Source organism: Macrosteles quadrilineatus, unplaced genomic scaffold (assembly GCF_028750875.1).
Source record: "Macrosteles quadrilineatus isolate MER2022 unplaced genomic scaffold, UCM_ALF_1.0 Scaffold_1__1_contigs__length_201487025, whole genome shotgun sequence".
Taxonomy (NCBI): domain Eukaryota; kingdom Metazoa; phylum Arthropoda; class Insecta; order Hemiptera; family Cicadellidae; genus Macrosteles; species Macrosteles quadrilineatus.
In genome coordinates, this window is record NW_026542594.1 from 156,169,640 (window position 1) to 156,182,296 (window position 12,657).

Genomic DNA, 12,657 nt, shown 5'->3' on the forward strand with positions numbered 1-12,657 from the left:
ATGGTAATTTATTTGCTGGAAAATACAATGGACAATCATTTACTGTAAGTCAACCATTAAAACATATTAAATACTATGTTTTTTAAACTTAAACAACTTCCATAAAAGTTTCATGTAGCAACATTGTCCGACAAACTACTCTCCGCCAAATATCTACAAGTGTGAACATCACAGATTACGATCGGTAATTGTTCACATATCCTTGAGGAAACAATGCGTTGGGCTTTATTAAGTCATCATTAGCCTACATAACACGTCAGCTCTTCTCCTACTTGTGTGTAGTATACAATATTTACGTCTAGTATACCCAGGTCCAGCCAAGTCCCTGGTCCCTAGCTGCCCTCGTGACTCAATGTCAATGCTCCCGCCTTCTTCATGCCCTCATTATAGTCATCGTTTCATTTTACGACAGTGCAAATAGTTCACTGGTTTCTTCGTTACCTTCGTTGAAACAATCGACGTTTCAGAATCCCTTGCCTGCGGGTGTTGCTAAGTGGAAAAGATGATTTGAGTAAATATTTTCGACAGTGTTTACTTCTTACTGCGGTTGGTTTTAAAAGGCTTTACATTTGAATTTTATCTGATACGAGTAAACTATCTGGAAAGTAAATTTATAAAAATACAATTAGTCAAATGTTTATCACATTTTATGTACGAATCGCGGTGGAAACTGTTTTAGTTTTCAAACGAGTACAACATTTTAGATTCGTAGTTTCTGCCTACTCACATCATATTTCTCTAATCATGACGAATATATGATAAAACCATATCTTATCTTTAGTAGGATACTAATCCTAAATAAAAAAAAGAAAATCCAAAATAAAAAATACTTGTAATTTTTAACACCTTTTACTCCTTTAAGGTTTAAGTTTTTTTAGGGGAATATATTGTCTGGGCATTGGGCAGTGTACTTTTAAATATTAGATAGCTGAGCTAAGTCCTTGTGCAGTCCATAATGCCTATGTACAGCATTTAGTTAGTCATCAGGACTATCAGGACTGGCTGCTTAGTGTTCAGTTGACCGGTAGCTTCCTAAAGGTTCAGGCCATGTGAGGTACTATAACGTCTATATACAGCGTTCTGTCAGTATCAGGACTGTCTGCTCAGTTTACCAGTAGCTCACTAAAGGTTCAGGAGCAGGACTTGTGGGGTGCCAAAACGTCTATGTACAGCGTTCTGTCAGTATCAGGACTGTCTGCTCAGTTTACCAGTAGCTCACTAAAGGTTCAGGAGCAGGACTTGTGGGGTGCTAAAACGTCTATGTACAGCGTTCTGTCAGTATCAGGACTGTCTGCTCAGTTTACCAGTAACTCACTAAAGGTTCAGGAGCAGGACTTGTGGGGTGCTAAAACGTCTATGTACAGCGTTCTGTCAGTATGAGGACTGTCTGCTCAGTTTACCAGTAGCTCACTAAAGGTTTAGGAGCAGGACTTGTGGGGTGCTAAAACGTCTATGTACAGCGTTCTGTCAGTATCAGGACTGTCTGCTCAGTTTACCAGTAGCTCACTAAAGGTTCAGGAGCAGGACTTGTGGGGTGCTAAAACGTCTATGTACAGCGTTCTGTCAGTATCAGGACTGGCTGCTCAGTTTACCAGTAGCTCACTAAAGGTTCAGGAGCAGGACTTGTGGGGTGCTAAAACGTCTATGTACAGCGTTCTGTCAGTATCAGGACTGGCTGCTCAGTTTACCAGTAGCTCACTAAAGGTTCAGGAGCAGGACTTGTGGGGTGCTAAAACGTCTATGTACAGCGTTCTGTCAGTATCGAGACTGGCTGATCAGTTGACCGACCGGTAACTCACTATAGCTTCCAACTCATCGACGGAAGCAGTTAAGACCATGTAAATGACCGGATTTGTGTCCCCGAATCTGCGGAAGTGTCTAGGAAGTGAGTATCACTAGCGGTGTCGGTGTCGGAGCCGCTAGACGAGGTGGATGTGCGGTAATTGTAACAGTTTGGTGTGGTGTGAGTGAACTTTTCGGCGCGTGCGTCTGACAACACGAACCTGTTTGACTGCACTCAGCACTCAGCACTCGCATGTCTTGTTTGCCACTCACACTGAGTCAGCCTGTAGATTATCTCTTGCTTCGGTAACCTGGTTAGGATGAAATATGCCTAAGTGATGACAAATAGCCATGCATAACAGCCAAATTGTTTAAAATTTTTAGTACTGGTTTCAACACGTACAATTATAAAAAAAATGTTTCATATAGATTAAAACAATGATTGGATAGAGTTTGGTGGAGCATGGTATGTTTTAAGTGTCAGCATTATAACAGATTCCACAAGAGTATAGACAACAATTTACAGACAACACGAGTTACGGAATTGCTTCCAAATATACTAAGAGGAAAACATTAAAGGATAATTAATGTGTATGACTGAATTTTAAGGTTTTGATCTATTATTTGTTATGATCAAAAACCAAATGAAAATCAGTTGTAGACTTTATCATAGGGTTGTAGGAAGCAAAAATAAAAATTAATTTGCTTGTAACGATGAGGAATATCGCTAAGGAAACTGTTATCCGTACCTGTACACGTAGTAACTCGCTGCGAGAGTGTGAGAAGCGCAGTTTATGGAAATACAGTGGAGTTACGACGCTATAGCTGAAGTCACTTATGAGGTGCAAACTACTAACATCAAGAGCCACTTCCTGGGTATCTTCCGCCACCCCGTCATACATGAAACCTTGAAGAGTCCCGGAAAAGAGCAAAGTAAAGGGTAATCACCAAACTCCAATCACCTAGTTGCGAAGTGGAGCACTTCCATGATATAGTTAAGTCCGGTGGTCAAAGATCCGTTGTCTGTTGACAGTCCGACCTGTTTAATTAGTGACTGGGACACGTCAATGGAGGCGCAGGTTATTCTTCCCTGCGGTATTTTGATTGAGGCATCAAAGGGCAACGGACTCTAATGATAGTTCATGCATACTGGTAGACGTGAGGTCCAGTGCTCTTCTTGTTACTGGCCTGCTCTGTGTTGTGGACCAAACCACCGCGCTAGCCCCACAGCTCCCCAGTACACAACACTGAACTTACACGCTGGTATAGCCATGTTGTATGTTGGATCCATCATGTTGAAGGGACTTTCTAAAATCTTTAGTTTCACATATCAAAGGTGATTTGTTTAATTAATTGACAAATTTATTCGCATAAGTAACGAATGAGGAAGAACACAGTTCGGAAATGACTCCACCTTAGCCAACATCCCCGCTGTTGATTCCCTTCCCTCTTTGGGAGCACTTTCTAGCTGGGCTGGATCTTTAACAACTGCTTTCTAATTGTTGGAAATTGCGGTATTAATAGTACCAGTAAAATAATTACCGGTCGAGCACGCATTGGCAGGGAAACTGCAGTGACAAGCGTAGTGAACTGGTCAAGTCTGTGAAGAAGGAGGGGAGGGAGGTATTGTTTGTTATGATAACTCATTTTGGACTTTTCTGAGTTGTCACAATTGATAACCTTTATTCAAAACTATAACCATGTGTTATTAAATTATTGACTAAAAGGAACATGAGATTTTGGTAAATAAAAGACAGTGATCCTGTTTTATTTAATGGATTAGCTTCCACAGTATGCATTTAAATGAACTATGCAATATTTTGATTGAAATTAAATTCAAAACAACATTTAGAATTATAAATGGACCGTTGAACTGAGGTAAAAGTCAAAACAAATAAATTATAATAATCCACCAACACTAATTTTTTTATTGGGGGCTATCCAGGGAGTTTTATTTATCTTTTTTTTGTTCAATTTGAAATTCATAGAGAAAAACTTAGCTCTGGGGTGCACTGAAATTGAGAAACAACCACATTGTAATTTTGTGTGTAACCTTATGCATTGGGATTTCATAGCAGCGTTCATTGGATTGTAGGATTGCACGCTGGATAGGCACCGTACGCCATGAAAAGTAAAAAACAACTTTTAATGAATAATTTGGCAACAGAGCTGCTTGGACGTTTAAAAATATGAATACCCGTTAAAAAAAAGCTTGGCATAAAAGACAGTAATCATTTTGCACAAGCTACATCTCTGCGCCAGTCAAGGAAAAACCGCAGCACAATTGTAGCGAGGCCGTGCAAGACGCCACTTTGACGCTATTATCCCTAGGTAACGCCTTTCACACATGAATTGATAGGTGTCATCAATTAAAGGTTCAACCTCGCAATAGGTCGAGCTGCGGTCACGTGACAAACAATCAGCTGATTCTAACCTAACCTCACTGCCGGGTCTGGGGTCTTCCCGCCATTACCGCCTACATTCAAACCTTCTTTTAACTTCGGAGTGATGTTCAGTTCAAAGAAATTCAGAAAAGTTTAGAATCCAAATTCCTTGATTCTAAGTAAGTTTAGGTAGGAATACACTTTTGTTGAAACTAAAACATGCTAGCAAAATCTCTCCACAAAAAAATAATATAATGATATGTATCTTTAATTAATATATTTTTCATACACATCGCCCGTTTTATATAATTTGTAATGGACTTTGATAGGAAATGGGAATATCTATCTATATATATAAAAGGCAAAGCCCTCACTGACTCACTCACTCACTCATCACTAATTCTCCCACTTACCATTTACCTAGGAGACTGAAATTTGGTACACTGATTCTTTAGGCATTAAATAGGAAAACTAAGTTTTTTTTTTATTCTGATCGGACTCTCGGGCTCCGCCCCAGTGGCTCTGGACTTTGATAGGAAATGGGAATATTACATTATAATTGTTGAAATCTTCGAAGGAGCATTATTACAAATATATTCATTGTTTCTTGAGACGATCTAACTGTTGATATTAAGCAGTGTTAAAAGAAATACAGTCCACTAAAAACATCATCTAGTTTTTCTCTCTTTATTATCTATCTAGATCTATCTTTCAATCTAAGTTGATCCATCTACAGTATCTAAATTCTTTAAACAAGCAGCATTAAAGAGGAAGGAGTGATAACAGTATACTATATCAAAATAAGAGTCATAACATGTTGTGTCCAATATATATTCAATTTGGCCCCTTGTACTAAATATAAAAAGATTCTGTATATATTGTTTTAGGATCCATTTAATTAAATCAAAAATGGGGAACAGTATGGTAAGTTATTATTTATTATCATTAATTATTATTATCGCAGCGAAATCCATTGGAAAAGGCCAAATAAAACTGTAGAATAAATTGTAAAATTATGAAATACTATCAGTCTGATATAGGATATGATCAAAACTAATTCTAAACAACTCAAGGTTAATAAGTAAAAAAATGATAAATTTTACCCTACTTTTATAAAGAAAAACTATCATTTAAACAACTGTATTTTGACTTCAAAGGAACGGACACAGGGCCAGTGTGTGAAACAAGGGTAGTCAAGGTAGCGACCGTGTGTTAAGGATGCATGTTAGTTCACAACCTCGCCTGACATACAGTACTCACATCTGGGAGAATGTCAAGTAGGCTATACGGTATGAAGTATAGACAATGAGTTCCTATTTAGGAACAAACCAATTCAGAGCTGCTACTGTAACAGCTGATCGCTATAACGGACAAAGGTCGAGAGCGCGATTATTTGACACGGGAGACTCGCACTCTACTGACATTTAAATAATGTGCTTACCACATTGATGTACAATACAGTCTACAAATGTGCATCTCGGGTTGTGAAACTGACCATTATGTATTGGAGGACATTGTATTGTTGCGACATTTTAGATTAGGCGAGACTGGCAGGGCCAAAGAGGTTTAGTAGATGATGTGCTAGTTAACTTTGACCACTTTTCAATGTGGCCTAAGTTTGATACAAATCAATAAACTCTCTAATAAAACTCATGAAAAGAAATTAAATTAAATGCACTTAAAGCTTTGAGGAGTCAATGATATTTTGGTTGAACAATTTATTATTATATGAAAGTAGTTTAAGATTTTATAAATTTAGATACAAAAGCAGCTTGAATCGTTTTGAATATATATATCTTTCACAATTTTTTTCTGATAATACGTTATGGCGTGTGTTGATTTTTCGTTTCATGAAAGAAAAAGTTGTATAGTTTGGAAAGATATAATTAACTTTAAATTTGAAAAAAGTTGGCTAATAGAATATATTAAATTTGCATCCCGAAGTATAAAACTGAAACAATGGAAACCGATGTGGCTAGCTAAAATTTACAGTACATTTAGTACCAACAGTATTTTAGGGATGCGTAATCGCAATCCATTTAGTAGTAAATGAAAACCTGCTCTCATTTCCTTATAATGTATTATAATATAGTGGTACATAATGTATAAAAGTATCTTGAAATGCAGGAAGAATTTTTACAGTTCAAAAGGTTAGAAAGTAACTACTAAAATATTTACTAATATTTTAGATATCGGTCGGATATCTTACTACAATCTTTTAGTAGATAGACAACCCTACATATTTTATAATCAAGTAATATATGTTTAGTACGCCTACGTAATAATACATATTAAAGTATTATAGAATCGTAACTGTGGATAAATATTTATTTTTGAGTCTTTTAGAAAAATTTTAGAGTACCATTTCCATTGATATATTGCAAATACTGTATAAAATAAGTCTAGACAAACACATATAATATTCCAATATTGGGTTATAAAATAATGCCTATTATTTTTTCAAACACAACCATTCCTGTTTCGTTTGATCGTGCTTGGTTAGGTACAAAGTATAAAGTAATCAGTTACCTGGAGTAACAGGGGCAGTGTACTAGGTTGAACTTCAGCAGATCAGAGGAACAACTGCAGTCTGCAACAAAACATTTATAATGAACCTTAGCTATGAACTAATAGAGTTAGATATTTTAGATGTGTATTCACAGAGAAGTGTGTATTCTAATATTTAATTCCATCCTATAACTTAACCGTATGTTTAATAATTCCTACTAGCCGTTAACTAACAAGGTTTAAAGTTTATTTACAGTATTGTAAAACCATTTGATATCATACTCTAGCCAAGATAATATTTTTTCTTTGTTAAAAATTAATATTGGTTTTATCTTATACATAAGCGATGGCTCTATGTGATTCTTATTGATGACTTACTGTATTCATTTTTTTAAAGGAAATCGAACATGTTCATAATTTGTGTCATATTTTAAATACCAAAGCACTGAGTGGTTTTACGGTTGGCTTTTATTTTGGAATCATAACTTAAAGTGGTACAGAAATTGGATATTAAAGGTAACTTTAAAGCTATATCACAAGGATTTCGTATTAGATGCTTGTATTGACTTATTTGAGTTAAAAAATGCTAATTTAGTGTAGAAACTTAACTTTTATAAAAGGGTTAAGATTAAATTCAATTTTCAGAAACGTTACGTGTGTTGCGTTTAAGATTGTATAAGAAACCTTTTTTATACAGCTGTAAGTAGTTTTTCAAAGTGTTTAGGTAAAAAAAATGTCTTCAAAACAAGAATTATTTAAATACGGACTGGAGTAAAAAGACAAAGATTCTTAGACTTAAATTTTTAGAACATTACAATGTCAGTAGATTAACGTTAGTTGGTTAGTTCTGTTGTACTATGCATTGCCAAGCAAGCCGACCTGTTACTGTGTTACTCCATGCTAGACAGTCTACCAAGATCCCAGGCCCTCTTTTCGTGGTTCAGTTAATCTTCTAATTGGAAGATTTCATTAACAAGAGGTTACTGTAACACAATATTCATGATCATGATATGCGCCAGAGCTGGGCAGCCCGCTGTTATACAACTGGACTACTTTCTTGCCAACAATCTGAAGTTTAGTTAGTACATATTTTGAGAATGCCAAATAAGTATTTAATAATTTCTCATTTAACTGTTATCTATTTAACTATTGGATCGTATAAGTCTCGCATAGTATCCTGAACAAAGATTCTCTCATACTTAAGATTCAATTCAAACAACAATTTTCAGCCAATGTAGTCTACATTTTCTAGGTGCATCAATAGTTTGTTTATAGTAAACTAGAGGGGTAATGTATATAGAAAACCTAATTATCCAGTAGTTACTTGTTTGAACATTTTTCACTAATTAATGCGTTTCTGTTAAATTGTACTGATGTTTGATTTATACGTACGATGTGGATTCCAATTACATTAAATATTAAGTAAAGTAAACTAAAAATGTTAAAACATTTTTTATCACAGAGGCACAGGGTTGAAAACCAGAAAGAATACGTCAAATTAGAGGTACTCCATAACTATTCAGTATCCCCAGAAAGTAAACATTTGTAGACTAGTGAGGAATTATAACGGCAAAAAAGTTTATAGACTGTGAGATGTGGTTGGCATACATTATAACAGTGATGTGTGTTAATGCTTATATAATGTCGGTAGAGTAAGGACGAAGGATAAAGGATAGGCAGAGTTTGCGTGTCTGTGAGTGAGGACCGTGAGGACAGAGGAGACTAGGAGTAGACAGGCGCGCGTCGCGTGAGCGTGTGGCCCGTGTAAAATGGGCCATGGACTAGGAAACAGGTCGCACACCCCACGTCATACGCTACTATCATAATAATACGGATAAGTAGACAGGAGGATCATCGTGGTATGCGAAACTCGTGTGCTGAAAACTTAAACTGACTTTCTACAGATCCTGTATATTTTCTAGGCTACATCTTGCTCAGATGATTTGGAGGGACGAAAACGTGTCCTTTGAGTAGTGTATTTTAAATTAATAGTCATAAAACCCTAGTGACAAATTTGACTTTAAAATTAACGAGACTACATTGGGTCGTCAGTAGAGAGCCTCTGACGAAGACAATCAAATCGTAGTTTCCAGTGTTCCCACAATATCGTACTCATCGTACAGTACCTATTGGCGACTGAACGGAGATATAGATAATACGTGTCGGTGGGGATCAGGTCCGTAAAAAATAGCCATAGATCTAAAGTATTTTAGAATACAAAATGTGCAATCAAAGCAGAAGTACTGCGCTCTTGCCTGGTCGTGGCAATCTTGGTGTCCGATGCTAATTACAACCGCGATGCTGCAATCCCGCTTACTTTGATCCTTGGGCGCGTCTATTTGTCATTTGATTGTCTTCTTGTCGTGGACTGATTGCCTCACGGTCAATGGAGGGTGAAGCACAGGCAAAAGCAAAAGACAATACTTTACTTGTCATCCTGATCAACAAAAGTGTCACTCATTTCTGCATCCTGTGGTGATAAAAGAGTGCTTTAATATTGGATCTGTAACCTTCATTTATCAACAGAAATAAAGTAAAAGAATAGATAATAACTTTGTGGTAGCCAAATTAAGACTTACTGTAATACGTTTTCAATGCCGGATAGCATACGGTACTGCACAATATCATATTCAAAAGCCATTTCGCAGAATATTGTGGATATCAAAACCAACGATGTAAAGAACATACATCCAAACATCCTACATCCAAACATGCTGGTCCAAATGATATCTTCCATCAATCAAATCTTCTATTTAAAATTTGTCAACCATCCCTAGTGCATTCTAAATCGTCACATTTTTAAACTTATACAAAACATATCCTTTACAAATATTTCAAGTTCTCTGTAAACTATTGTTACGTCTATTGTAGCGCACTCTATTTCAATGACACAACCATGATCATACCATGATAATACAGACAATAAAGTGTTTGGTATGCGAGGTAGGGTATGGGGCGTGGTTCTTGGAAGTATACCCATAATTTAATCATGCAATCTAAATGTATTCTTTTAGGTCACCAGTCAAATAGTTTACAAGTATTTGTCATGTTGTCAAAGTCAAGGACTAATTTTGTCACCTACAGAATCTTCGTAATAAGTGTGAAAGCCCCAGTTAAGCAATTTTAAATTATACGTCTAACGCTTTCGGTTAACCGAGAGCAATTTGTAGTGGGAACGCTTGAATGTCAGCATTGCTTGTATTTTAATGTAGTTCAGAATCTGTGTAATTTAGGTCGTGCTAAATAGAACATGCTTTACAATATATTGTACGATTAGCCGCTATATAAAATATAAATATGATTAGGTCTATCATAAAACGTGATCTTTGTTGTAATCAGGCGGTTGACAAGGTTAATTTTTAGTTCACTAAATAAGCACAAGAGCTGCAGTATGTAACCGATATTCAATCAAATGGGCTTGGAACAAAGATGGTTCTCTCTTTACTTGTATGTGGAAATTATGAAAACAAGTAGGAGCAATTGTGTAAACAATCAAGTCTGTTTTATTTATATTTCAGGTTTTAATTTGAAATTTAATTATGATATTGGAATGTGCATCTTATAAAAATGTGCAACTATAAGTGTGCAGAATAAGTGCATCCAGCAATTATTCTGTTAGGTATTTTTCCATTTTTATTTACTGACCCACTTTTATTCACGTTTCGCGGTAATGTTAATGTTTAAAGGTTATGTACATCCAATAAGAACTTGGACAACTTGCAGTCATAAAGAGAACACAGGTTTGCAAACACAGTTTTACCGGCTCCTTCAGCAGTAGGTTTTACATAGCCTAGCGGAATGACTGTGCGACTATCTTTATTGTCGGTGTAGCTGTCATTGCTAGGGTACCAGAATCAAGATGCAGCTGCGGAGACGTGGATTTCCTAACGGTCGACACACTTGTTGGACCCAGTCGGGCTCCGCCACCTTACTACACAAACACCGGGAGCTGGCCACACACAACAGCGCACAACAGGAGCACGATATGGACCAGCTGAGGTTATTTTTTTGGAATAGAACACAGCCCAATTAGCCACTCACAGATTGCACTGTCAAAACTCGATTTGTTCCTTTAGTTTTTGTTTTTTCCCATCGTAGTTGATGAAACATAAAATATGCTATAATTTACAATAAGCTGCCCTTTAAATTTGGTAAAGAGATTGCATATTTGACAGTAATAATGATTGACATCAGCGACCTCTGTCAGTAGCTCAATTAAACTAAAGTACATCAAATCAATTAAAAATTAACTGGCTACAGCTGATTGAGTGTGAGTAAATAACGCGCTTTCACAATCACGTTAACAAGGTAATTGTGTAGAGAACGACAATGCGGTGAAGTCCATGGACGTATTGGATGTTTTATATGTTCACTATCAGCTGATGAGTGTTGTGACCAAAGTTTATATGCTTATGAATCATTCGCATAACTAAGGATTGCGACAGAGATTACAGAGGACAGACGACAATAGCTAGTGACCCGATTGTTGGAACCAGTTCCCCCACGGAAAATTCTCATCTCACTTTCCGACAGTTTGCGGAGCCATCTGAATCAGAGGTTTACAGCACTTGACGCACTTTAGCCAAACTCAAACTATCCATTGCTTACATGTGGTTTTTAGATCAAGAAGAACCAAGAAGAGTTTTTGCTACGCCGAACCTATAATGTAAGCATCGCACAATTTATTTTTAAAACAATAAAATTAATCAAGACCATTTTATCTTACAAACCACATGAAAATGTACTCGTTCAAATAAAACTGTTAAAACAGTCGTATATGAGGGATAGACAAATTCACAAGTAAACATTGTAGAACAGAGTTATTAAAACGAAGAAATTGGAATTTATTTAAGATTTGAAAACTGTTTGTATGGTAAGTTTGGTAAAGGCTACCCACGTAGAAAAAGTTAGTAGGGACATTTTCCTACCTAGAGTCATAATGAAAATGTTGTCCCATTGATGTACAATAAATCAAATGTTCAATTCAATCAATGTATTTTATTTTTATCCTGTTATTGGGGACAAAGTGCAGAAGAAAAAGATAGTATTAAGTCATATTTCAACCATAAATATTAGAGAAAAGTAACAATAGTTAAAAACAAACAAATAACTTTCACATAGCTTTCTGGATACTGCGACTGTGAGGTGACAATCATCCTGCGATTGTAATTAGCCAGGATAGACGGAGGACACAATGGCCAAGGCAGGACCACGACACACTTGCAACAACGGTACCTTCCCCATCACTATCTAACCCACGTCAAAACTATACTTACAATAGTATGGAACAATAGAATCTATTGAGTTAGTCCAACATCGTGGTAAAATAGAGGCATATCATCTATTGGCTGAACTAAACACCAGTAATCAGGAATGGAACTTGTACCTCGTCATTATTGTTGCCGTTACGCAGTTCATTTGTGACAGTTTACCGCAAAGAGTTACATTTGATTCGCGCTAACTGTTACTTGTAACCTGTTCCTGGCGCGAGCTGCTAATAGATCTAGTTAATTTAGTAATCTGTGCCCTCGAGGTAGCGTATAACTACCGAACAACTAGTCTGTGATGGCAATGGCAGCAATACAACTAGACGAGACTTGCCGTCAAGGAAAATCTCGTTATAAATTTGTAGGGCCTATTATCATAGAAAAAACTCTAATCAAACTGAACTATTTGGAGGGTTTCATTGTTTGACTAAAAAACACAGATGAATAAAAACATGCATTGTAAAAGCTACGTACGACAATCCTTGTAATAAATTGGGAAGAGTTTATTTTGTGTACAAACGCAAAATCAACTACATACATTTTAAAAGTTTAGCTTTATTTATTTTACAAAAACTAAGTTGAAAGATTCTGTTAATAATGATGTAAATTCAGCCTTCGTTAACAAATAAATAAAAACACTTTGATACAACGAAATGGACATTTCTAATACTCCTATGTATCAATTCTCTGTTCAGATGACACTGAAAAAAAAAAAA

At 36.2% G+C, this 12,657-nt stretch overlaps 1 protein-coding gene across 1 annotated transcript in view; it reads right to left on the reverse strand.

Annotated features, from left to right (window-relative positions):
• The window catches only part of LOC128988122 (mucin-2), a 46,618-nt gene that overhangs the window by 22,524 nt on the left and 11,437 nt on the right, over positions 1 to 12,657 (reverse strand). The window contains exon 2 of the mRNA XM_054409342.1: positions 6,696 to 6,756. The gene's annotated coding sequence lies outside the window, so the exon portion shown is untranslated. The remainder of the gene's footprint in view (positions 1 to 6,695; positions 6,757 to 12,657) is intronic.